At 47.1% G+C, this 26792-nt stretch overlaps 1 long non-coding RNA gene across 1 annotated transcript in view; it reads right to left on the bottom strand.

Moving 5' to 3' along the window:
* Positions 1 to 26792, bottom strand: part of LOC133105695 (uncharacterized) — a 54090-nt gene that overhangs the window by 12489 nt on the left and 14809 nt on the right. The window contains exon 2 of the long non-coding RNA XR_009703889.1: positions 2796 to 2869. This is a non-coding gene — a long non-coding RNA (uncharacterized LOC133105695). The remainder of the gene's footprint in view (positions 1 to 2795; positions 2870 to 26792) is intronic.

Here is a 26792-nt window from a genome sequence, read left to right as displayed (position 1 = left end):
GGATAGGAACGACCCCCATGCCACCTCCACCATTTTACTGGTCAACACCCGTATAAAATGACTGAGTGACCTCCATTTTAGTCATTTGGCAGACACTTTTAATCCAAAGCGACCTACAAGTGCATAAGTTCTTCCACAAGTCAAAGCATCACATCCATAACTAGGAAAATACACATGAAATGCTGTTCTAAACATATAGTCATCATAAGTGTAATTTTTTTTTTTTTTAGACAAGGGGGATAGGGATATCAGAAAGGGGGGCGGGGGAAATCAGGGGGAAATCAGGAGGGAGGACTAAGGTATGAAAAGGTGTTTGAAAAGGTGTAGAGTTTGAAAAGGCCGTGCCTTAAGCTTCCACCTCCATCCTCCTCCACTGCTGTATTTTAGGGGCTCTTTCTAATCACTCATTCTCTTTTCCTTGCTCTTGACCCAGACATCGATTGAGGTCCGCCATCTTTAAGGACATTCCAACCCGTTAAATATTCCTTCTAGGAGCTAGATGTATAAATTAGGAACTCCCAATCTTGCCTTTGAGCAAGGAAACACATATAAAAGATAGACCTGGGGATCCACCTCTCCCCATCTGCCACGCATAGGCCACGTCCGCAAATGACCTGGCTTAGAACTGGCGTTTGAAGGAGCGATGGCATTCCGAATAAGAATTAGCCTAATTCACGTTTTCTCGATTTCCACATCTTCACTGCTTTTTCTCACCTCTTTTTCTAGCCTCTCCCGATGTGCGGAGCCAGGAGCAGGAAAAGGAGCAAGGGGAGAAAAATAAGCGATTGGAATGAGCCCAAGATTCCTCAGGTTGGAGGTCTAGCGAACCACGAGTCTCCTGGCCAATTACAGAGCTCTCTCTGTGACACCTGACGGAAGCGTCTTGCTCGAGCTGTGTGACTGTGAGATGGGACACAGGAGTCAAGCCTACATTTAAGTTTGGATCTAAAACCATCACACTCTGCTACCATCTGCATAGGTGAGTAAACAGGCACAACCTCACAGCTCAGCACAGGAAGATCAATCTGCTGAATGAACAGCACGAAAAGAAAAGAAAGAAATAATTAAACCAGAGAGCGCCGGGTTGAAAGGAGGACGCCCCTGTCAGCATGCTGAATGTGAGCTCTTAACCTCTAGGGGAAGATGGGTTACAGTGTGTGTGTGTGAGTGTGTGTGAGTGTGAGTATGCGTGTGTGTGTGTGTGAGTATGTGTGAGTGAGTATGCATGTGTGTGGGTACACATGCGTGCGTATGCGTGTGTATGTGTGTGTCTATGAGTGTGTGAGTGTGAGTATTGCTGTGCGTATGTATGTGTGTGTGTGTATGTGTGTTTGTGTGTGTGTGTCTGTGTGTTTGTGTGTGTGTGTCTGTGAGTGTGTGCATGTGTGTGTGTTTATGTGAGTGTATGTGAGTGTGTTTGTGTGTGTGTGTATGTGCATTTGTGTGTGCATGGGTGTATGTGTGTGTTTGTCTGTCTGTGAGTGCATGTGCGTATGTATGCGCGTGTGTATATGTTTTTAGTATACGTATGTGTACATGCGTGCGTGAGAACATTTCCTCTCTGAAACATCAGAAAGTTTATGAAGAGATATAGCCTGGTGCATCTTCTGAGGATGCCTGGAATGATGCACATTTTCGTCCAGAGAGCCCTTGGATACCCTGGGCCGGGGGTTGTGACAAACACAGCACTGGCTTCTTCACCTTATGTTTACATTTAAAGCTGGGAAATACGAGACGGAGGAGTCTGAGGAGTCAAGCCGGTTAGCCCGGTCACTGTTATCACAGATCTACTGCTTTAAAGGAGTAACATGGTGGTTGGTCACACTTTCTAGATTTTTATATGCAATTTGCACCAGAAGGCATTGAAGAAACACGATGAAAGTGCTAAATATGTCTGTTCTTTAGTTTTGGAGAAGTAAGCCTTTAAAATGTATTGTCCTATTTTTAAAGCGGCACGGATGGTGCAGTGGGTAGCACTGCTGCCTCACAGCAAGAAGGTCCTGGGTTCGAATCCCCATCGGCCTGGGGCCTCTCTGTGCGGAGTTTGCATGTTCTCCCTGTGTTTGTATGGGTTTCCTCCTGGTACTCTGGTTTCCTCCCACAGTCCAAAGACATGCAGGTTAGGCTGATTTGAGAGTCTAAATTGCCCGTAGGTGTGAGTGAATGGTGTGTGTGCCCTGCGATGGACTGGTGACCTGTCCAGGGTGTATTCCTGCCTTTCACCCAATGTATGCTGGGATAGGCTCCAGCGATCCTGTTCAGGATAAGCGGGTTAGGATAATGGATGAATGAATGTCCTATTTTCAACCGGTTGAGAATGTTCTCCTATTAGTGCGTCACACAAGGATAACCACTCCCCTTACCCCTCCCCAGTAACTCGTGACCCACAGTTTGCACCGCTGGCCTACAGGAAAGTGGGGGCAGATCATAGCTAATTGACAGTTCTCATTACCACGCCCAGACAGTTTGGGTGGATTGTAATAGTGGGAAATTCAGGCTTAGAAAAATATGTTTTAAAATGCATTTAAATGACTGAATAATAAATAAATAAAAATAATTTATTGTTGCCTAAAGACAACTGGAAAGAGTAACATTCAACCACCATGTTACTCCTATAAGAACATCTGAGCTGGGCCTTTATGCTTTATGTTACTTCTTTAAAAGCAAAAAATATGCATGGGGTCTCTGTGGTTAATGGTCCTTCACAGAACTCTTTTCCTTACTTTTTCATTATTCCTCCATTTTGGATAAAGTTCTTCTCGGGTGACACAGGGAAATGAGGCGAAGCTACTCACCAGAATCACGCATATGATATTCTTCCCATACTCCTTTGCCTTCTCGCAGATCTTGCCTCTCAGTGACCTCCCTCCTGGGCAGAGGAAATAAATAAAGCTCAATATGAGTCTCCTGATGCCCGCCTGCCCTCAAACAGCCACCTGACTGCTATCTGTGTCTCAGCCAATATGTCTGTCTGCCTCCATTTTGTGACCATGGAATTATAAGGGTCTATCTGTGTTCTGAAAGGTTTTGAGATATTGAGCTTCAAAGATACCGTAGTGAATTGCTTATAAGGTCTTGTATCCATCTTGAATTTCAGTGCCGAATCTACCTGGATATGCATCACCAGACTTTGATTTCCTTTTCTCTCCCTCTCACTCTTTCTCTTTCCTCTTGCTCTCTCTCTCACTTCCCCTTTCTATTTTCCTGTCTTTTTCTGCCTACCTCTCACTCACTGCTAATATCCTGTGTGTTCGTATGTGGACTATACACTCAAAGAGCACTTTATTAGTAACACCTGTACACCTACTTATTCATGCGATTATCTAAGCAGCCAATCTTGTGGCTGCAGTGCAATGCATACATTCATGCAGATACGGGTCAGGAACTTCAGTTAATGTGCACATCAACCATCAGAATGGGGAAAAAATGTGATCTCAGTGACTTCGACCATGAAATTATTGTTGGTGCCAGACAGGGTGGTTTAAGTATCTCCTGGGATTTTCACATACCACAGTCTCAAGAGTTGACTGAGAATAGTGCGAAAAAAATTCAGTGAGCAGCGGTTCTGTGGGCAGAAGTGTGTTGCTAATGAGACAGGTCAGAGAAGAAGACTGGTCAAAGCTGACAGTAATTCAAATAACCACACATTACAGGGGTATGCAGAAGAGCCTCTCTGAACACACAATGCGTCAACCTCTAAGTGGATAGGGACATCAACAGAAAACTTAATAAGTCTAAGAATTAGTTAATAAATATCTAATAACTTAGTGACTGTATACTGTTTTTATACTGACCCTTTTTAATAAAATGCAGATGATAACTGTCTCACTCAAGGATAAACGTGTAAGGAGTGTTCCCATAATGCACTGCCAAGGTGTTGCCGTAGTGATTGATTTCTGCTCTGACTGAATGAGGAACACAGGCAAATCAGACACACATGCGTGCGCACACCCACACACACACACGTCCCACTCACAAACACAAACATACATGCACACGCACACATGCAAACACACACACAGAACCTGTTCTGCTTCACCTCATTCTTTCTCCAAGGGGCACTGGCCCAAAACGACCCCCCACCCCATTAACCGAGTAAACATTACAGTGCAGTCCCCTGTTAACTCAGCATTTTTAATACAGCAGTGAAACACAGTTACTAACTGCGTGCTCATCTGCACTGGCTGATATTCACACTGCCAAAATAGTTGGTCTCTTCCGTGCTCTAGTGACCCCCATCTCCGATGTGTTTCACACACTTTACCTTTGGTAAAAGGACATTAATGACATTAATGACCTTTATGGAATATATTCCTATTTCCATCACAATAACTATATAAAATAATAATTTGTGGGCGAGAATAAGGGAAGGTGGGAGGGACATCAGGGGAGACGGTCAGAGATTATGACACTATTCACGCTGTGTTCCATTTACCCATAAAAGAAAAGATTGGGATAAGTGCTCTGACTCATTCCGACGGGAATCTCAGGCCTTATCCCTCCGGGAGCGTTTGATTATGAGCTGCACCGAGAGCACAGCAGCCCTGTGATTAAATGAATCCGGTCCAGAGCTACGGCTGCAACTGTGACCTGGAGCCCAGAACAGTATCCATACCTACGGCTGTAACTGTGACCTGGAGCCCAGAGCAGTATCCATACCTACGGCTGTAACTGTGACCTGGAGCCCAGAGCAGTATCCATACCTACGGCTGTAACTGTGACCTGGAGCCCAGAGCGATATCCATACCTACGGCTGTAACTGTGACCTGGAGCCCAGAGCGATATCCATACCTACGGCTGTAACTGTGACCTGGAGCCCAGAGCGGTATCTATAGCTATGGCTGTAACTGTGAAGAACCTGAAGACCAGAGCAATATCCACAGATATAGTTGTAGCTGTGACCAGGGGCCGGTTGCACCAGTTGGACATTAAAAAGTTGGTCATAGCTACGTCTGGCGTTGTGTTAAATATTTACGGCTGTTGCACCATCTAAAAATCTGACTAGGCACAGCTACATCAAGCCACGACAATGCGCATTCACTTGATACATTATGTTGTGTGAATGTTGCTAAGCAGTGTGAGTTGCTGGCTACAATAGTTCTACTGCTTCATTTGTTGACATGAACTGTGTCCTCTAAAGAATTCTAAAAAGCACAATTAGATACAATTTTAGTGCTGCTATGTGCCAAAAACTGTGCAACCATCCGGGGTATATCACAAAGCAGGACAAACTGAGCAGCTCGATAAGTTCACCAAGTAAAACCCATAACCCTTCCAAAACGGCAAGATGAACTGAAACCGCTGGTCCAGATTTTACTCTGTGAAATTGTCCAGCTAACTGGGTTTTCCTGCTTTGTGATGCACTCCCCAGTCAGACCTGTCGATTAATTGAAAGAGCTCAGCAAGAATGAAAGCGTTCAAAAAGCTCACTAACGTTTTCCTTCATGCGGTGAGGATTAGTGGGTCTTTCGACATTCTCTCATGTCTGAAAGCATACTGGATGTGCGATCTATAAAGGAGATGTGCCATATTCAGAGGTTGTTGCAGTTGCATTTAATACCTGCCCCGTAGTAGGTATATTTTTAAGTCTGATTTTGTGCACATTCTAAATCGGATGTAACGTTAAGACCTGGCATATGTCCAGCTGGTGCGACCGGCCCCAGGAGCCCAGAGGGGTATCCATAGCTACAGTTGTGACTGTGACCTGGAGCTCCAAGCAGTATCCATAGCTATGGCTGTGATTGTGACCTGGAGCTCCAATCAGTATCCATAGCTATGGCTGTGATTGTGACCTGGAGCTCCAAGCAGTATCCATAGGTAGGTTTTGGGAACAAGACCTTTCACCCGCCCACAGTGAAAACAGTCTCAAAGCCTCGCCAGGCTTTCTTTGCAAAAATATGAAGTGCTTCCACATTTTTCAGGCAGGGAGGATATCCAGTATTACTGGCTAACAGACAAATCAATGTTTTGTATGACCACTGGCAGCTATCTGTTACTACCCAGGTTCATGCAGTTAAAAAAAATCGAACTGCTATTGCAACTATAATGCAATGCCATTGAAGCAGTTTTAGAAAGCAGCAAAAAAAAACCAGCAAAATCCCTTTGAGTCAACAGTTCCTTTGAGGGAGGGCAGCCTGTAGGCTAGTGGGTAGTGACTAAGACTCGGAAGGTTGGTAGTTCAAGTGCCGTTGTAGCCACCATAAGATCTGTGCAGCTGTTCGGCCCTTGAGCAAGGCCCTTAACCCCACATTGCCCCAAGGGGGACAGTCCCCTGCTTAGTCTCATCAACTGTAAGTCGCTTTGGATAAAAGAATCAGCTAAACAACTGTAACTGTAATGTAACATGGAAAGTACAGAAGCTTTGTCCCTGCTATGATTGAAACCCGTAGCTCTGCAAAGCCACACTGCGGAGCGAGGCTCGACCAGCGGACTCTCCCGGACCAGAGCCGGGGAACGCAAGGGTGGAATCCAGGCTCTCCAGATATCAGCAGTCCCCTCCCAACCTCTGTTGCCGCGGTAACCACAGTAAACCGCTCCAAAACCGGACTCCAGATTTAAAACGGCGCCCGGGGGGGGGGGGGGGGTGCGAGAGCGTTATCGCCAACGGCGTTGGCATGGAGACGCGGCGGGGAAACACCCTTCTCCCAGGCTGCCCACGCTTCCACACTGAAACACCGCCTCCTACGCACCTCTCGCCTCGCAAACACGCTGACACGCTCACAGACCAACGACCGCGCACACCCACAGAGGGAGACGGACAGAAACAGAGAGAGAGAGCGTGTGAGAGAGAGAGAGAGAGAAGGGGAAAACACAAGACAGGTGCAGCCGGAGACGGAGAGGGATGCAGCGGAGGGAGAGGACGCGGAGAGAAAGGCGACGAGAGAGAGAGAGAGAAAAGGCAGAAATGCAGGATTTACCGTCTATGCTGCCGAGCTCTGCATCATGTGCGCTCTGAAGACGACTGTGTCTCTCTCCCTTTCTGTCACTCTCCCTCTCCCTCTCTCAGCGAGTGACGTTAAACATCAGGCGAAGGCAGCCTCCTCCTCCTCCTGCTCTTCCTCCTCTCTCTGAAGCAGCTGCCCTCCTCCCGAGGCCGATGTGCTGTCATACGCGGCGGCCGTTGTGCAGAAGTAATTTCCCGCTAATCTAACCGCACTGGGGCTGAGCCCAGAGCCACTGTCCTCTGTCTGCCAAGGGTCCTCACAACTACTGCTGTGTGCCTGTGGGTGTGTGGGTGTGTGTGTGTGTGTGTCTCTGTGTGTGTCTCTGTGTCTGTGTCTGTGTGCATGTGTGCATGTGTGTGTGTCTGTGTGCATGTGTGTGTGTGTTGGGGTGATGTGTGCCTGTGTGTGTGTGTGTGTGTGTGTGTCGGGGTGGTGTGTGTGTCTGTGTGCATGTGTGTGTGTGTGTCAGGGTGGTGTGTGTATGTGTGTGTGTCTGTGTGTATGTGTGTGTATATGTGTGTGTGTGTTGGGGTGGTGTGTGTATGTGTGTGTGTGTGCGCGCGTGTGTGTATGTGTCGGGGTGGTGTGTGTATGTGTGTGTGTATGCGTGTGTGTCAGGGTGTGGGTGTGGTGTGTGTATGCATGTTTGCATGTGTGTGTCTCTGTGCATGTGTGTGTGTCGGGGTGGTGTGTGTGTGTGTGTGTGTGTGTCTATGCGTATGTTTGGGAGAGTACTGGATGGTGTGTGTTGGTACATGTGTTTGTCTGTGTGAATGTTTGTGTTTCGGGGTGTGTGTTTGGGTATGCATATGTTTGGAAGAGAATTAGATGTTGTGTTAGTGTATGTGTGTTCGCATGAGTGTGAATAAGTGTATTTGGGAGGATGATTGTGTGTGTGAGTGTGTATTTGGGAGAACGGTGTGTGTGTGTGTGTGCGTGTGAGTGTGTATTTGGGAGAACGGTGTGTGTGTGTGTGTGCGTGTGTGTGTGAATAAATGTATTTGGGAGGATGATGTGTGTGTGTGTATGAGTGTGTATTTGGGAGAACGGTGTGTGTGTGTGTGTGTGTGTGTGTGTGAGTGTGTATTTGGGAGAACAGCGTGTGTTGGTGAGCAGCGGTGGGGGGATTGTGGAGTTACACCAGCCTGTCGATATATGCAGCGCCGGTGATAGAGAGGCCTAATTAAAAGCGTGTCTTGATTAATGCTTCTGGCCCTATAGCCAGAACCCAGGAGCTGCACTGGAGCCATTCCACACTGGGCTACAGGCTGCCACGCCTCGCGCATCCGTAATCAGGCCCGCGTCCTTCCTCCTAACGCCACTCAACCGTACGCCTTCCTCATCCCGCTAACGAGCCCAAGGCCCTCGTACAGCGACGGGCTTCTTCCATGGGCTGGAACCGCACGCCTAAAGGACCATCCGTACCGAGGACTATAACTATAGCCGTAACCATAACGACGCGGGCATCCACACCGCTGAACAATAACGCTCTGTAACTCGCCTCTCGGCTACGTCGTCGGCCATTTTGCACGTGACGCCCTGTAAATTCGGTGGGAAGCCATTCCAACGATATGGTTTATCGCTGTCGCTGTCGAATAGCATACATGTGCTCATTATACGTCAAGTCCTTCGTGCTTCCCTGTGTTTTATGTGGTCGAGAACTAGTTTTCAAGCTTCTTCCTTGATCGGCTGAATTTTGGGAGTCAGTACCGCCACGACATGCATGCAAAAGTATGCACGCGCCCACACACACTCCTACTGTGAGCTATTTTACTAACTTCAGCAGACGAAAACCATTTGTTTTAATTTCTTCTGCCACTTGCTAAACACCTTTCTGCATGAGCAAAACGCACAGCAGATCTCCGTGTTACAGTCACCTTTCTACAAGGGAAAAGTCTATTCTGAAATGGAGAGAGAGATCAGAGAAAGAGAGGGAGAAAAGGAGAGAGAGGAATATTGCGGCTGTCACTCCACCACCTCAGCATCCACACAGGAAAGAGCTCAGACGCACCCACGGATATTTTTACTGATGCCACAAAGCATCTTTTTCATCCGAGTACTCTCTGTGACCCAGGGCTGTAAACCTGGGATCGCGTGCCAGCACTCATCTACAGAGTGATGTAATCACAGCCCCTCCACTTGAGTAACTTAAACGGCAGCGAGCCGTATGATGGTCGCTAGGTAAAAGATATGCAAGAGAAAGATGGGCGCACAGGGACGCACGGTAATCAGGCCACAGATCCAGGGGTCAGGGGATCGGAAGCCTGAGTAGCTGCTCATATCAGTACACATAACGGTTCTGTGTTCTAGAACAGCATACAGCTGTCCCGTGTTCTAGAAGAGCGCATAACGCCCCAGCGATCTATAACTAAATATGGTAACTGTGGAATTATAAGGTTCTATCTGCGTTCTGGATTCTCGGTAGTTTTGAGTTTTGGTACCTTCTAATACCAAAGTCAACGGGCTCTAAGCAGACGCAACATTTAAAAGGTTGTATATGTTTTCATCCTTTTCATTAATTATTACATTAATGGCATTTGGCTGATGCTCTGGCAACGTACAGTTGATTAGACTAAGCAGGAGACAATCCTCCCCTGCAGCAATGCAGGGTTAAGGGCCTTGCTCAAGGTCCCAAAGGCTGTGCGGATCTTATTGTGGCTACACCGGGTATCGAACCACCGACCTTGTGTGTCCCAGTCATATACCTTAACCATTACACTACAGGTCGCCCTTGTATATATTTTCAGTATATTTCTGTAAAATTTACTTAATTTAGTTGGTCAAAAATAATTCCATCACTTCCTGTTTCATGGCATGGGAAAGCCAAAGCCAATAAACAAATTGTAATTGACAATGACAAGCCTGATACAGAAAAATACATATGGAATAGTTGCAAACTTGCCAGGATGAGGATGCAAGTGCATATTATCCCCACGAACGGAAAGGAAGATGGTGACGGAGGCCATAAGCAACCCGGATCGCAAGGATCACAGAATTGCAGAGATTGGTTGTGTCTTGTGGCCACCAAGTCTCGAAGACAACCCCTATTAAGCACAATAAACAAAACCAAGCAGTTGGGGTTTATCAAACCTCATTGGATTTATGACTGGAAGAGAGGGCTATAGCCAGATGAGACCAAAATTTAACAATTGAACATGTACATTTTGGCCATACACACCATGAACATATTTGGGGGCAAAATGGAATGCATACAGTTGTTTACTGCATGTCAGTCTGGATAAGAGCATCTGGCAAATGACTGTAATGTAATGTAACAAGGAGAAGCCTGAGTAATATTTATGAGACTAACTCCTTTTTCTGAAAAATGTCAGAACCTAATAATTCTAAGGTCTCGGCATAACTGTCCTGTGTTCTTGAACAGTATGACTGTCCTGTCTTCTAGAAGAGCACATAAGCGCTCCGTCTTCTTGAACAGCACGTAACTGTCATGCGTTACCGAACAGCACACTGTAAAAAAATGTATTCAGTGGCCTTGTAAATGTGAGACAGTAAAAAAAAGTTACACTGTCTCAATGAAACTGAATCTCCCTGAAGTGGTTATTTGAGTTCATATCTAAATAAATATATACACCGATGAGCCAAGCCATTATGCCCACACAGATAACATTGATTATCTCATAACAAGCGCACACGTTAAAGTCTGGGATATATTAGATATAAGCGAACAGTTGGCTCTCGTAGTTGATGTGTTGGATGCGGGAGAAACTGGATAAAGACATGCAAAGTGTAAAGAGTGATTCTCCCAGGCAGCAGTGGTGAGTACCTACCGACAGTGGTCCAAGGAGGGAGAAACCACAAACCAGCCACAGGATGTTAGGCTCCCAAGGTTGATTGATGCCACCCCTATCCATCATTGATAAGCGCCTACAATGACCACGCGAGCGTGGACCAAGGTTACCTGGGTCCTGGTTTTTTCTTTTACATCATGTGGACGGCCTGAGGGAAGAGATGGCACCAGGATGCACTATGTAAAGAAGACAAGCCGGTGGAGGGAGATATACTCTGGGCAATGTTCTGCTGGAAAACCCTGGGTTCGGGCATTCATTTGGATGTCAATTTGACACGTGCCACCTACCTAAACAACATTGCAGACCAGGTACACCCCTTCATGGCAACGGTATACCCCAATGGCCGTGGCCTCTTCAGCAGGATAATGCCCTGCCACACTGCTGAAATGGTTTGAGGAACATGATGAAGAGTTCAAGGTGTTACCCTGGCCTCAAAATTCCCCAGATCTCAATCCAATTGGGCATCTGTGGGATGTGCTGGAACAAAAATCCACAGCAGTTCCACCTCGCAACTAACAGGACTTGAAGGATCTGCTGCTAACGTCATGGTGCCAGATACCTCAGGGCACTTCCAGAGGTATCATTGAGTCCATGCCTCGGCGAGTCAGAGCTGTTTTGGCGGCATGTGGAGGACCAAAGAGCATATTAGGCAGGTGGTCATAATGTTTTTGCTCTTTGGTCAAACTAGTCAAACAAGTTCTTTTTTCAGAAATTTACTGCGGTCATTTATTAAGTTGCTCCCTGACACCAGGGGAAAGAAAGAAGTGGTGGAGAGAAGACTTGGCTAGGCTGCTCAAGGCGTGTTAACCAAGCGCTAACACACGGCTGGGTAAACTGCACTGCTGTCTTTGTCCGATAGAAAATGCGCCCATTCGTTCTTGCATCCTGGGCTTGAAGCACAGAGACTGCAGTGGAGAATAACTGCCGTACGCGGACACAAAGACCGGCAGGGCGGGAGCAGACTCCACAGGCGAGGAAAAACCCGCAGCGTGTTTTCTGAAGCGGAGCTCCAGACGGCACCCTATGCAGAGCCCGCTGATTGCGTTTCATTCGATATGTAGTGTGCGCGGTTTAGTCTTCCTTCAGCCCGACTCATTAAATAATCAGGCCCTTTGAGTGGAATTATCGCAGATGCCGGTCGGAGCGTTGGCGTAAGCAAATCTGAGCGAGCGGGCAGGTGGCACTTCCTCCCTTTAAACACATCATTTCCTGAGTAACATCGGAGTCAGCAGGATGCTGCCGGTGTGTGTGCTTCTAACGTTCAAACTCTTCAAACAGACGCCAACATTTAGAAATCAGCCCAGTTGTGTCTTCACACCCTCCCAGCATTGACTCCTCAGAACATAAAACAGGGCGGCCTGTAGCGTAGTGGTTAAGGTAAATGACTGGCACACGCAAGGTTGGAGGTACGATCCTCGGTGTAGCCACAATAAGATCCACACAGCCATTGGGCCCTTGAGCAAGGCCCTTAACCCTGCATTACTCCAGGGGAGGATTGTCTCCTGCTTAGTGTAATCAACTGTACGTCGCTCTGGATAAGAGCGTCTGCCAAATGCCAATAATGTAATGGAATGTAATGTAAATCTGTTGTACTTTTCTCAGAAAAATTATGTTTAGGGGACTCTTGGGTAGTGGTAGCTAAACTCACGCCTAAAACGACCTTCTTGGACAAGGTGTATACTTGTCTGCCTTTCCCCATCCAAGGAGGAGCGGGAGGTGGCAACGGGGCGACAACACAGCCTGTAAATATGTTTGGGCATTCCAAAATAAAAAGGCTAAATGAGAACAAGATCTGTTACTGCCGCACAGCGGGACCACATACTCATGTAACACCAGAGGGAGAAGCTTCCCCATGCTGTCTGTGTGTCCATGTTCACCCAAAGGAAATTGTTCCCTAAAGTTTCCCTTAAATAAATTACCAGTATATAAATGGGAAGCGGTGGACCCAAGCTGCTGAATTAGTTACCCCGAACCCGGGAGCGCACCTGTGCAGGCGCCTCGTTATCCCCAGAGACATGAAGCTCCGTCACACAGGAAGCGCTTCCCCAGGGGCACCATGGCAACACTCCTGCCCAAGAGAGGTCTGGTCTGGCAGCCATGTTAGAAGCCACCCTTTAGCCATTTAGACAACTATGCAATGAAAATGTTCTTTAAGTTCTATTCTACATTCTAATTATGATGTAACAATCATTACTGATAATTTAAAGCAGTGGAGAACACTTTTGAAGAAACATTCCAAAAGGGTTAAAAGAGGAGTTCTGGCTTTCTCTCAGGTCTCAAAAGACCTGCTAGATTCCCACAAGGGAGTGAATGCAGTAGGACCCACACACTGCCACGAGAAAGGCAGAGGAGACAAATTAAAAGCAATCAGACACGCGGGACTGTTCGAGATGATTTAATAACATCACGGTAAGCCCTAATGATGGCGAGCAGGCAGAGTCAGCTGGTGCTCCGTTGCTGTGAGCCAGCAGGGCGTCCTTCGGTCTGACAGCCCAAACAAACACGCACTACGACAGAGTGCTCTGCCCAGTGCAAACAGGGACAACGGGGGCGGAAAGCACTGCCCTCTCTGCCGCTTTCAGACCGGGTCTTGCGCTGGCTGGGCTGTCGTGTTCTGCAGCATTAATCTCTGTCTCTCCCTGGATGTCTGCAGCTGAAGAGTCACACTGTTCTCATCTGAGCCCTGATGCGCTGCTGACTGATGGAGCATCTACAGAGTCATACACACAGATACACACAGATACACACATGCTCACAAACACACACAGATACACACAGATACACACATGCTCACAAACACACACAGATACACACAGATACACACATGCTCACAAACACACACAGATACACACAGATACACACATGCTCACAAACACACACAGATACACACAGATACACACATGCTCACAAACACACACACAGATACACACAGATACACACATGCTCACAAACACACACAGATACACACAGATACACACATGCTCACAAACACACACAGGTACACACAGATACACACATGCTCACAAACACACACACAGATACAAACATGCTAACAAACACACTCACAGATACACACATGCTCACAAACACACACACAGATACACACAGATGCACACAGACATACACACACACACACACACACACATGTTCACACACACACACAGCCATACGCATACACACATGCCCTCACACACACACAGATACAGACATACGCATACACACACAGACAGATACACACAGATACAGACATACGCATACACACGCAGATGCACACATGCTCACACATACAGCTACACACAGATGCACACGCACACAAATTCACACAGTGGCAGGCACAGGCACAGGCACACACAGATCCACAGGTACCCTTTAATCTCCTCGTAATCTGCGTAAAAACAGTCGCCCCTGACTAACTACTGTCCACCAAGCCTTTCCCTCACATACTCAGCCCAGTGCGATGTTGCTGAGAAATGGGCGAGACAGGAACAGCCAGGAATGAAAGCTAAGTGAACAGACATGAGGCGAGCTTCCCGCGGAGAACATCGAGCATGGACAGCTGCACGCTATGAGCCCAACGCAAACAGACCCCCCCCCCCCCCCCCCTCCCCCCTAAACAGCCGTCACACAGGTAAATGCCCCTAGCATTCTAAACCCCCCAACCCCCCACCCCCAACAGCCGGCACACTCGCAAATAATTGCCCCAAGCAACCTTCCACCTGCTGCCCCATACCCCACCCCCGCCAGCCGTCACCCTAGCAGGTAAATGCCCCTGGCATCCTTCCACCTTCTGTTCACTCACCCGCCCCCTCCCAAATAGACCCAAATCTCCCAGCATGCTCCACAAAGGTCAAAGTTCAATGTTCTCCAGCCTGTGTGATGATCCAGGCCAAATGATATAGTAATGCAGCCAGGAGTAAAAATGAACTGAAATCATTCGTTTTCTATACATCTTGAGCCATTTTCGTTTTTTTGGCATTTAAAGTTTTTTTTGGCAAACAATTACCCTGGTATCATAGTCACCTCTTCAAATGTTTGGAAGCACGAGGCGTTTCATGATGAAGTCAATCCAGTGTATGTGCGGTTCCCCTGATGCTATTGCTCTGCTGTTGAATGTGTGATGTGTGAAAACCTACAGGATGGTAGGTCAGCCCTGCTCTAGCTGTTGAATGAGGTGTGCTTTGCTGGGTTTGGAGTGAAAACCAACAGGATGGTTAATCTCCAGGAGCAGGGTTGGGCAGCCCTGCTCTAGCTGTTGAATGAGGTTTTGCTTCATTGGGTTTGGAGTGAAAACCTACAGGATGGTAGATCTCCAGGAACAGGGTTGGGTAGCAATGGTCTAAGGGAAAGGTTTTGAGAAATAGGGATTGGACCACTGTCTGAAAAATGTTGACCCAGCCTCCTGTTTTGTTCTGATACATATTCATACCTGGCCCTTGAGGCTAGTAGTACTTCACTGTTCCAGCAGGTCTTTCTCTTTCTTCTCTTGTTTGACTCCATGGATCAGGACAGCTTACACAGCAGTGAGCATGGAGCAAAAAAATAAATGAACAGAAAATGGATCCAGCCAAATTAATAGGCATGATTAATTTAGCTGGTTACTGTCCCATAATTCAATTAGCACTCAATGTTGCTATCGACCCTGATAATAGTATGGCCTGTGAGTTCAATGTAACGTGGTTCCTGCAATCAATGCTAATAGGAATGATTATTCCAACCCCATCTCTTGTCATGCACATTCAGGACCACCATTTTGTTCAGCTTAGCGAGCAGTAGCGTTTTTTCCATCTGAAAATTAAATAAAAATATCTGCGTTTTTTTTCATTTATATATACATATATATGTTAATTTAATTTACTAAATGTCTATATGATAAGCTTTATTCACTGTTTTCATGAACTATTAGGTTACTGTGCCTGGTGTATCTTGCAGGTAATACATTGATTGTAATATTCCCTTCTTCCTGCAACTAGCGGCTCATTCCAATCGCTTATTTTTTTTACATCTTTTTTCTTTTTCTTTCTCTATTTTCTACTCATAGCTCCACCAATCGGAGGAGGCTAGGAAAATAATGAAGGCGGGAAATCGTGAACGTGAATTCGGCAAATGCAATGCCACCTGTCAGGCTTGCTCCTTCAATTAGATTTTCCAGGTTGGGAAAGATAAAAGATAAATTAAGCTATTAGAATGAACCCTAGGTTTGGGCAATTTGGTTTAAAGCCTACTTTGCCATCTTTTTCATAACAGATTTGGTGTAAATGCCCCAGCAATATGTAAAACCTTTGTGCCTGTATCTCAAGCCTTTCTGTATATATTATTTTTTATATGAAGGAAACGAAAAATTGAAAACAGATACCACTGAAATACAAGTTTAAACCCCTGCGAGTCACGTGACTGAGGTAAACCGGCAGCCCCAGTTCAGTATCACGTACATCGTCCTCGGCACCCTCCGCACTGTCTGCTGGAAGACAGGATGTGGCAGGGGAAACATTTATTTGGCAGTCCGTCATGAATCAGGCAGAGGGTCAAACATGGGTCCCTGGGGGACTATTGCGTTTATTCCGGGTCACGGCTCATTACCCCCCCCCGCTCCCCACACACACATGCAAACACCCCCGGTGACATTACTCCCTGGTGAGAAACACAACAGACGGTGTGGGGTGGGGGGGTTCACTAAAGCCCAGCGCTGTCATGCACTTAGCAGTAAAAGTTTAAGGGCCTCCTCTGTCCCATGGCACCAATATGACCTACCCTCGACCCCCATCTGCTGGGGATGTGATGTGCATGTGACACCCAAGAGAAAGCCACGTGATGCCTACGTGATGCCCATGTGACAGATGTGTGACACTCATGTGGCGTCGATATGATACCGTTATGGCACCCCTGGGACAGCTATGTGATGTACGTTCGATGCCTAAGGAACACCCGTGAGATAACACGGGGCAAACCACGTTTGCCCCAGTGACAACCCCAGTGTACCCAGACAAACATGAAAATGCAGGCTGGAACATGCTCCCCTCCGCACGCCTCTTGTTTTCCTCGCCCGGCCTGAAGAGGAGAGAGGAGCTGTGAGCCCGAGGCACAGATAACGGGAGCACTTAACCAGCGGAGTCAGGAAGTCTGTAACTCAATCCCAGGCCTCAGACACAGCGCATAATCGCTCTGATCACATTAATGTCCCGCGCCTGCCTTCTGTTTGGCCGACCCAGATATATCACCTGGCGGACAAGCCGAAGATGGAAGGAAGGGGGCACAAACAGTGGCTAACGGCACCTGGGAGGCTAACGCAGTCAGTGAGGCTAACGCAGCCTGTGAAGCTAACACAGTCAGTGAGGCTAACGCAGCCAGTGAGGCTAACGCAGTCAGTGAGGCTAACGCAGCCTGTGAGTCTAACGCAGCCAGTGAGGCTAATGCAGCCAGTGAGGCTAATGCAGTCAGTGAGGCTAACGGCACCTGGGAGGCTAACGCAGCCTGTGAGGCTAACGCAGTCTGTGAGGCTAACACAGCCTGTCAGGCTAATGCAGTCAGTGAGGCTAATGCAGCTTGGGAGGCTAACGCAGTCTGTGAGGCTAACGCAGCCTGTCAGGCTAATGCAGTCAGTGCGGCTAATGCAGCCTGGGAGGCTAACGCAGCCTGTCAGGCTAACGCAGTCTGTGAGGCTAACGCAGCCTGTGAGGCTAACGCAGTCAGTGAGGCTAATGTAGTCAGTGAGGCTAACGCAGCCAGTGAAGTTAATGCAGTCAGTGAGGCTAATGCAGCCTGTGAGGCTAACGCAGTCAGTGAGGCTAATGCAGTCAGTGAGGCTAACCCAGCCTGTGAGGCTAACACAGCCTGTGAGGCTAATGCAGTCAGTGAGGCTAATGCAGCCTGTGAGGCTAACGCAGCCAGTGAGGCTAATGCAGCCAGTGAGGCTAATGCAGTCAGTGAGGCTAACGGCACCTGGGAGGCTAACGCAGCCTGTGAGGCTAACGCAGTCTGTGAGGCTAACACAGCCTGTCAGGCTAATGCAGTCAGTGAGGCTAATGCAGCTTGGGAGGCTAACGCAGTCTGTGAGGCTAACGCAGCCTGTCAGGCTAATGCAGTCAGTGCGGCTAATGCAGCCTGGGAGGCTAACGCAGCCTGTCAGGCTAACGCAGTCTGTGAGGCTAACGCAGCCTGTGAGGCTAACGCAGTCAGTGAGGCTAATGCAGTCAGTGAGGCTAACGCAGCCAGTGAAGTTAATGCAGTCAGTGAGGCTAATGCAGCCTGTGAGGCTAACGCAGTCAGTGAGGCTAATGCAGTCAGTGAGGCTAACCCAGCCTGTGAGGCTAACACAGCCTGTGAGGCTAATGCAGTCAGTGAGGCTAATGCAGCCTGTGAGGCTAACGCAGCCAGTGAGGCTAATGCAGCCAGTGAGGCTAATGCAGTCAATGAGGCTAACGGCACCTGGGAGGCTAAAGCAGCCTGTGAGGCTAACGCAGCCTGTGAGGCTAACGTAGTCAGTGAGGCTAATGCAGTCAGTGAGGCTAACGCAGCCAGTGAAGTTAATGCAGTCAGTGAGGCTAATGCAGCCTGTGAGACTAACGCAGTCAGTGAGGCTAATGCAGTCAGTGAGGCTAACCCAGCCTGTGAGGCTAACACAGCCTGTGAGGCTAATGCCAAACCCCCTCAGTGAAGCTGCGACCTCACTGCTACAACTCACACCCAACCACCAATCCACTGCTACGACCCACCCCCAACCACCAATCCACTGCTACGACCCACCCCCAACCACCAATCCACGGCTATGACCCACCCCCAACCACCAATCCACTGCTACGACCCACCCCCAACCACAAATCCACGGCTACGACCCACCCCCAACCACAAATCCACGGCCACAACCCACCCCCAACCACCAATTGGCTCGCTCCACATCCCCTACCTTCCCCTTTAACTCCCTCACTTTCCCAGTCTCACTCCCTCCATCTTTCTATACCTGTTCTGTACTTTTTACTGCCTTTTCTTTTTCCTTTCTTTCCTTCTACCCAAGACTTATTTTTACCTCCAGAAGAAGCTTCAGCTGAAGTTGTTCCAAACTGTGAGTCACAACTCCTCTTTCTCAGTGTCACTCCATCTCTCTGCAGAAAGAGAGATAATCATGTGCCCTTGCCCTCTCTGTACTTCCTGTTTTCACAGCATTTCCTGAATAAATACTGGGTAAGACGAATTTATGAACACCGCACAACAGATGAGTAACATTGATATTTTCTCTCCAACTTGGGCTAAATATGACTGGAGAGGTCAAAGTGACACATACCCCCCCAGTCCCCCTGGGTTCCTTAAAGTTTATCCAGACACAGTTGCCACCACTCCTTTAATTCCTTTAATTTATACCAAGTTTTTCTCACCTGCCTGCTACTCAAAGGGCTTTACAGTGATGAAGAGGTAACTTGCCTCAACCACCACCGATGTATAGCACCCACCTGGGTGATGCAACAGCAGCCATTTTGTGCCAGAACCCTCACGACACATCAGCTGAGGTGGAGAGGGAGAGAGCTATATTTTAGCCAGTTAAATCAGGGGATGACTAGGCGGTAGGTTGAGAGAGCCAGGTTTGCAGATCATTAGTGACCACAGCGAGTCAGGACCTTGGTTTATCGTCTCATCCGAAAGAAGGATGCAACCCAATTCCCAAACAACCACCAGACAGGACCCCCGGAACTCCTCCAGCTGATACGTTCAGTCCCACTGGAAACGGAGCTGTTCCAAAGGATATTTTGGGAAGGTCCAATTACACGGACTGTACCCTTTCCTCTGTGGGGTTCACTCGAGGTCCTGAGCTTTAAAGTGGTCCATGCTGTCCACTGAAGGCTTCAGGGCCCCTGGGACTGCCAGCCAGACCGGATCTAACGCACGCCCATACACAGCACTGCTGGATAGACAGTTTAAATACTGCTTTTAAGTAAGTGCAAGCTGTCGAAACTCTAAAGACGGTTCTGTGACGTGTTAAGCTCTTAAACCCGTATCTGAAATACGGAAAGAGCCCAAAAAAAGAATAAGAAGAGAGTCGTGGAAATGAGTCATGTAGAAATCTTCTCTGCCGCTTAGGAGGAGGAAGAGACTGCTGAATATGATGACATCACAGTGGGGATTATTAACGTCTTCAAACCCAACGGGCACGGTGGTCATGCTGTGCAGTTTGATCTCTCCCTGTGCGGTTCAGTTTGAAGCTGTGTTGTTTGATCTCTCTCTGTGCGGTTCAGTTTGAAGCTGGGCTGTTTGATCTCTCTCTGTGCGGTTCAGTTTGAAGCTGTGTTGTTTGATCTCTCTCTGTGCGGTTCAGTTTGAAGCTGGGCTGTTTGATCTCTCTCTGTGCGGTTCAGTTTGAAGCTGGGCTGTTTGATCTCTCTCTGTGCGGTTCAGTTTGAAGCTGGGCTGTTTGATCCCTCTCTGTGCGGTTCAGTTTGAAGCTGGGCTGTTTGATCTCTCCCTGTGCGGTTCAGTTTGAAGCTGGGCTGTTTGATCTCTCTCTGTGCGGTTCAGTTTGAAGCTGGGCTGTTTGATCTCTCTCTGTGCGGTCCTTCTGTCTGTGTAGGCATGTAAGGTGTGTAGGCATGTACGCGTGTCACCAGTGTGTCCCTGCACTCATAGTGCAGAGAACTACATGTGTGCGCATATCTAATGTTCATGCATGCACACACACACACACACACACACAGATCCGAACACACTATTCTACAGGTCTAAATGTGTAGGGACCTAAACAAAGGCACACACAAATGCAAACCTGCTTGTGCAGACACAAACACAGTGTGAAACACTGCTGCATATTTCCCTCATTTATCGAAGGTGAGAATCAATATTTATGCTCTTGCTATGTCATAAACCAATGTAACTGGTCTGAAGTGATCAATAAATGCTCATTGCATTTTTTAAATTCTCCATCTCTCCTGGGCTGTTTTCATGGTCATAGAGAACAATGGGTTCTCTAGCTAAACAGAGATGGCCTGGCATATTCTACAACCACAATTCAGAGCTAAACAGAGAGATGTCTGCTATAGTCTACAACCACAATTCAGAGCTAAACAGAGAGATGTCTGCTATAGTCTACAACCACAATTCAGAGCTAAACAGAGAGATGGTTTGCTATAGTCTACAACCACAATTCAGAGCTAAACAGAGAGATGGTCTGCATATTCTACAACCAAAATTCAGAGAAGAGATCCAGACAGATGATGTTTGAAGCATTCTACACACACCCTGATAACAGTAAATGGAAGACTAAAAAGAAACAAGCTTGTTGGTTCCTGAGTCATGGCCCCAGGAATTTTGGCTGAGATCTTTGGCATCGTGAAACACGGACTCGATCTGCATTATTTATTGGGGCGTGAACTGCGAGAAGAGGGAGAGGTGGTGCCAGAGCAGGGATAAGTTATCCCTGAAAACGACCTCACCCCAAGATGGGCTTATATTTCACACACAGTCCCGGGCTTACTGCTAGAGGAAATTAATGGTGATGAAGGCAAAATCATGTCAAATCCTTTTTTCTTTTTTATCCTCATTCACAATGAGCCTGAAAACCGACACCTAAAAACAGAAAGAAAAAAAAAACTAGAAATATTTGTCTCGTGTTCCACGGCTAACAAGATCATAAAATTTAGATGAACGTTTTAGGCCCTTGTTAAAACAAGCTGCATTATTAACGGGCCGCACTCATTCAGAAAAGACGAAACGGAGAATTGCGAGGCAGTTTAAATTTTAATAACCGGTGCAGAGAGAGGTGGAAAGGGAGAGTGGCTGAGAACTAGAGAATGGGAATCCATTGTTACAGGTTTTCTCCATTGGCACAAATCCAGGAGCCCTTCTGTAAAATTGAGCTATGCCAGCTTGAAAATTGAGCAGGTCATAAGCCGGTCTAGCTGAGTGTGAGCTGATCAGCCAGCATGGCCAAGCTGGTCATGAAGCTGGTCTAACTGGGTATGAGCTGGTCAACCAGCTAGTGCTGGTAGCTTTTCTGTTTCAAAACATAGTAAACACAGTAAAATGCCATTAATGTAATGTAATGTAGTTTGAAGTGGTCAAACAATGGCAAGCTGGGGGCTGGTCTGAACTGGTCAACCAGCTGCCAGCTGTTTGAAAACCTAGCTCGAGCTGTTTTTTGTTTTTTTTTGCTTATGAGGATACCATCGCACTGAATCCGCATGTCTCCATCCTCAATTTTTCAGTTTTGGTAGATTTTTGTTGACATCTGTGGTGACTGGTGGTCTTAAAGTCTGTTTTCACACTCCAAATAACTCCAAAACCCATTCAAAACAAAGCTCTTACTATTATTAGGAGCTCAGCCAGTGCTTTGGTCTTAGACGATAATCTAGCAGTTGTGTATTTTGGAGAAAAATGACTTCCAGACACGTTTTTTGGCACTATTACATTCGGCATACAAGTTTCTGTGAGTGCGCTATCACATTTGAATATTTGGTGGGATCGTCATACCTGACACCCCCTGTGGAAATGAGCAAAAAAAGGCAACAATTACCAGAAGCAAACACACTGAATCAATATTGCAACAAAAGGCCCATCATGAAAAAGGTATCAAATATGGCATTATTTAACATGAGAAACTGAAGGAACCTTAAACACTAAACCCCCGCAACCACAATGCTGAAGGCAAAACATAAACATCGCCTTTTTGGACTTGTTTTACGGTCTCCGGTCTCCGGTCTCTTCGCCGCAAAGGTAGGCCAAAGGCGCTCGCCGGCAGACATGGCAACCGCACCCCGACCTCGACCGGAACGCCGCAGAACGCCGGGCAGAGATGTTGCTCTCAGCGGCACTCTCTCCGTCTCCGCTCGGGAAAACACTTGTACGCGCGCCCTCGCCCCGGTGACAGGTGGCCAGGACCGCGGAGGGCCAGGCCGCTACCGCTAACTTTAGGCAGCGTCGGAGCCGAGTGAACAGATGGCGGTCTGCGGCGTTACTGCGAGCACTTCGCTGACGTTCGACTCCGTGCCCATGCTCAAGCATCAGCTATTGCGGGATGTCAGTGTCCTTCCGAATGAAGAGACAAGCAGTAAAAATGTCATTAGGCTCATTTTGCTACACTAGGACATTCCTATTGTCATGGAAAAGTCGCAGTGTCGTTTTGGTGGTATACATAAGTCTCATTGAAAGTATTCTGAACTGTGACATTTCAACTTGCTATAGCAACCTTGGCGCAATGAACAGGAGTAAACTGGCAAGGATTGTAAGCATGGCCAGTCATATTACAGGGAATAGACTGTCCTAGATCTACACTCACTGAGCATTTGATTAGGTATTTATTACTTATTTTTTAGACTATCCACTTAGAGTTATGACGCGTTGTGTTCAGAGATGCTCTTCTGCATACCACGGTTGTAATGCATGGTTATTTGCATTAATGTTACCTTCCCGTAAGCTTTGACCAGTTTGCCCCTTCTTCTCTGACCTCTCTCATTAATACAATGTTTCTGCCCACAGAACCAACGCTCACTGGATGTTTTTTGTTTTTCGCACCATTCTCTGCAAACTTTTGTGCGCAAAAATCCAGGAGATCAGTCGTTTCTAAGAAACTCAAACCACCCTGTCTGGCACCAACAATCATTCCATGGTCAAAGTCATTTAGATCATATGAACAACAACTGAACCTCTTGACCATGTCTGGTATGCAGAAGAGCAACTCTGAACACACAACGCATATCTAAGCTCATATGCCGCAGCAGCAGAAGACCAATAAGTCTAAAAAATAAGTCTAATAAATACCTAATAAAGTGCTCACTGAATGTATATTGCCAGTTGTGTGTTGTTTGTTGCCTGTTTTGTTTGACTGCCTGTTTTTATCACAACTATGGTGAGGTCATCCATCTATCCATCTATCTTGGAAAACAGCAAAACAAGGCAGTGAAACAGGAAAACAGGAAATTAAAGTTGTTACTTGTTCCAGTACACTAGCATATAGATAGACCAGAATGCATCATGATTTAAAGCGCATCCTGTTTAATGCGCTAGAGAGAACACTCCCTGGAGCAGACGGCTTAATCGGGTCCGGGGCCAGACGGGGCGCTGGGCGGCAGTTTGGACCAGGGGTCCTGGAGGGTCCGGGGTGTGCCAAGGTCCTGGAGCCAGCGTCAGCTGGTGCCACAGGCTGGCCAAGGACTCTACACCCCAGGGGTGTGCTTGTGTGTTTGTGTGTGAGGGAGCACGTGTGTCTGTGTGTGTGTATGTGTGTCTGTGTGTGTGTGTGTGTGTGTGTGAGAGGGAGTGTGTGTGTGTGCCTGTGTGTGTCTGTGTGTGTGAGTGAGGAGTACATGTGCATGTCAGTATGCATGTGTGTGTGTGTGTGTGTGTGTGTGAGGGAGCACATGTGTGTGTACATGTGTCTGTGTGTAGGTGCATGTATGTGTGCGTGAGGAGCACACGTGCATGTTTGTATGTATGTATGTGTGTGTGTGTGTGTGTGTGTGTGTGTGTGTGGTTGTGCATGAGGAGCACATGTGCATGTCTGTGTGTATGTGTGTGTGTGTGTGCGGGAGGAGTACATGCTTGGGTGTGCGTGTGTGTGCATATATGTATGTGTATGTGTATGTATCTGTGAGTAGTCAGACTGTATGCTAAAGGGGAGACTGCAGGTTTGAGTCCAGGGTATGTAAAAACAGGACCTGAAGGATGGCTTCAGCGACGCAAGTAAATGATGTAATGAGAAGAGACTTAAAGAGTCAGTATTGATGATTGGCAGGAAAACAAACGGTTCAGAGCCAGAATGGAGGCAGCAGACAGAAAGCTCTGCAGAACAGCACTGTCAGCCTGGGAAATATCACACTTCACAAGTTCATTCCTTCTTTACTCCTGCAATTCTGTCTTAACCAAAGTGTGTTTTGTCACACTTGTATAAATACTCAGCGACAGATGTAAGCTCTGATGTGAATCCCGCCGAAGGTACGATGTTTGCCGTGCAGCAGGTCGAGTTTGAGCGAAAGCGGAAAGGATCGTTCTCGTTGATCCCATTTGTCAGCGCTCCGACTGGAAGCGCAGCTGGGGGTAATCCCCAAGGAAATATCCGCAGCAGGGCTGTAGACAAACAGCTTTCCCAGCAGTCGAGCTCGTACAAATGGACACCCCGGCATCAGAACCACGGGCCTGCCCCGATGTGTGTTCTGAGTGTGTCTGCCCCGCCCGGCCTAGCCTGGAGTATTCACTATGATTATCGTGGCTTATTCATGCCTCTATTATTGTGTCTTTTAGAAATCATATTGCCTTTTTTACAATCCCTGTCATATTTTACCCTTTACGGTGTACGATCACAAACGTGATTAGAATGTTCTTTAAGTGATTGTAAAGCTGCTGGAAAATTTGTAAATAACCATAAATTACCACAGAATGATGTATCCGCTACAGATCCACAAAATATCTATTTGAAGTAATGTAAATAACTATAATAACACACAAGTAAAATCAGAGATAAAATCTGTATTGAAAACCATGGCAGTATGATATGGGTGTGGTCTGGACCAATATTCAAGAAATCAATATTGCAATGTATTTGATTTCTCTAATTCTGCTGATGCTTAATACATACCATAATAAACCCATACAATGTAGTCTGCTTCCATTCACGTTACACCTTTCGAGTCAACAGAATATGGTAATGCTGATGTAGCTATCACTACTAGCAACTGAATCAAGGGAGTTCTAGAACATTGAAAAAAAATATTTTAAAAAACCTACTCTTCAATCTATTCATAGCCAGTGTGAGAGACCTGTTGGAATTTCTCTTGTCACAGTGGAAGGGTTGCTACGGAAACATGTATGACAATACTGTGCATATTAACATGCAGTTAAAAATACAGCGTCACCGTGAGCACTGGTTATGTACAAACAGCACAATTAGCGTCCATTTTCAATATCCACAGTAGGAGGGTTGCAAACAAGATATGAACACGAGTGTAACCAGTGCCATTGGAAAGGACAACTGCATCGAAGTTCATTGGACGGCATGTAAACATGCGTATGTTGAGAGTCTAACGCCGTTGGCAGCAATGTAAACGAGGGGGTATACAGTTTCACTGGTACAGCTGTAAGCGGGTGACTGCCTTGTCTAATTTAAGCATGTGAGATGCACACACGGGTGGGTGGGGGGCAAGGACATCAGTAGCATTGCTGTGTCCACTGCAAGCATCGAGACAAGCGTTAATTCTGTCGGTGAATTTCATATAATAAAACAATAACCTCCTCATTGCTATATTGATAGCTAAATGTTTCTGAATAAATAATTAATCCCAGGGCCAATGGAGAGAGGAGTGCTTTGAAAAGGAGCGACGTTACGCTGAATCTGCAGGGCTAGCAGTAATTTAGCGGTAATTTCCTCTCTTGCAGTCATTAAGGCTGGTTCCTATCTCAGAGAGCCTCCTGGGCCGCTGCATCAGACTGCCCATCTCACTGCTTCCTTCCAAAAGCTGGACATGCGGATTAAACGCCATGGCCACGCCCGCTAACGGGCCCGAGTGGCAGCCCCGCTCGTTCTGATGAAGGCTCAGTTCGGCCCAAACGTCAACCGCAACTACTGATAGATTAAAAACGTTGGTTTTGGAGCATCACATCAAGGGCGCAAGTCGCATCGTTTCTAGGGGTACTCTTTTTGATTCTGCAGCTTGCGCTGTTGTACTGGTGTGCATGTCTCTTTGGACATTTCATCCGAGTTCCCAGCCCTGCTGAAAAAATACTGCTCGAACTACGTTTTGAAACAGCTGGTACCTGGTCATTTCTAGGTGGTCATAGCTGGAGTTTACACCAGGGAGCCTACTCTCAGAACTCATGCCGCTGGCCAACTCAAACACGGTGGGATGGCCAACACAAACACGGTGGGATGGCCAACACAAACACAGTGGGATGGCCAATACAAACACAGTGGGATGGCCAATACAAACACTGTGGAATGACCAACACAATCAGGGTGGAATAGCCAATACAAACACAGTGGGATGCCAATACAAACACAGTGGGACGGCCAATACAAACACTGTGGAATGACCAACACAATCAGGGTGGAATAGCCAATACAAACACAGTG

This window comes from Conger conger, chromosome 12 (genome assembly GCF_963514075.1).
Source record: "Conger conger chromosome 12, fConCon1.1, whole genome shotgun sequence".
In the NCBI taxonomy this organism is placed as follows: domain Eukaryota; kingdom Metazoa; phylum Chordata; class Actinopteri; order Anguilliformes; family Congridae; genus Conger; species Conger conger.
This window is presented reverse-complemented; position numbering and strand designations above follow the sequence as displayed.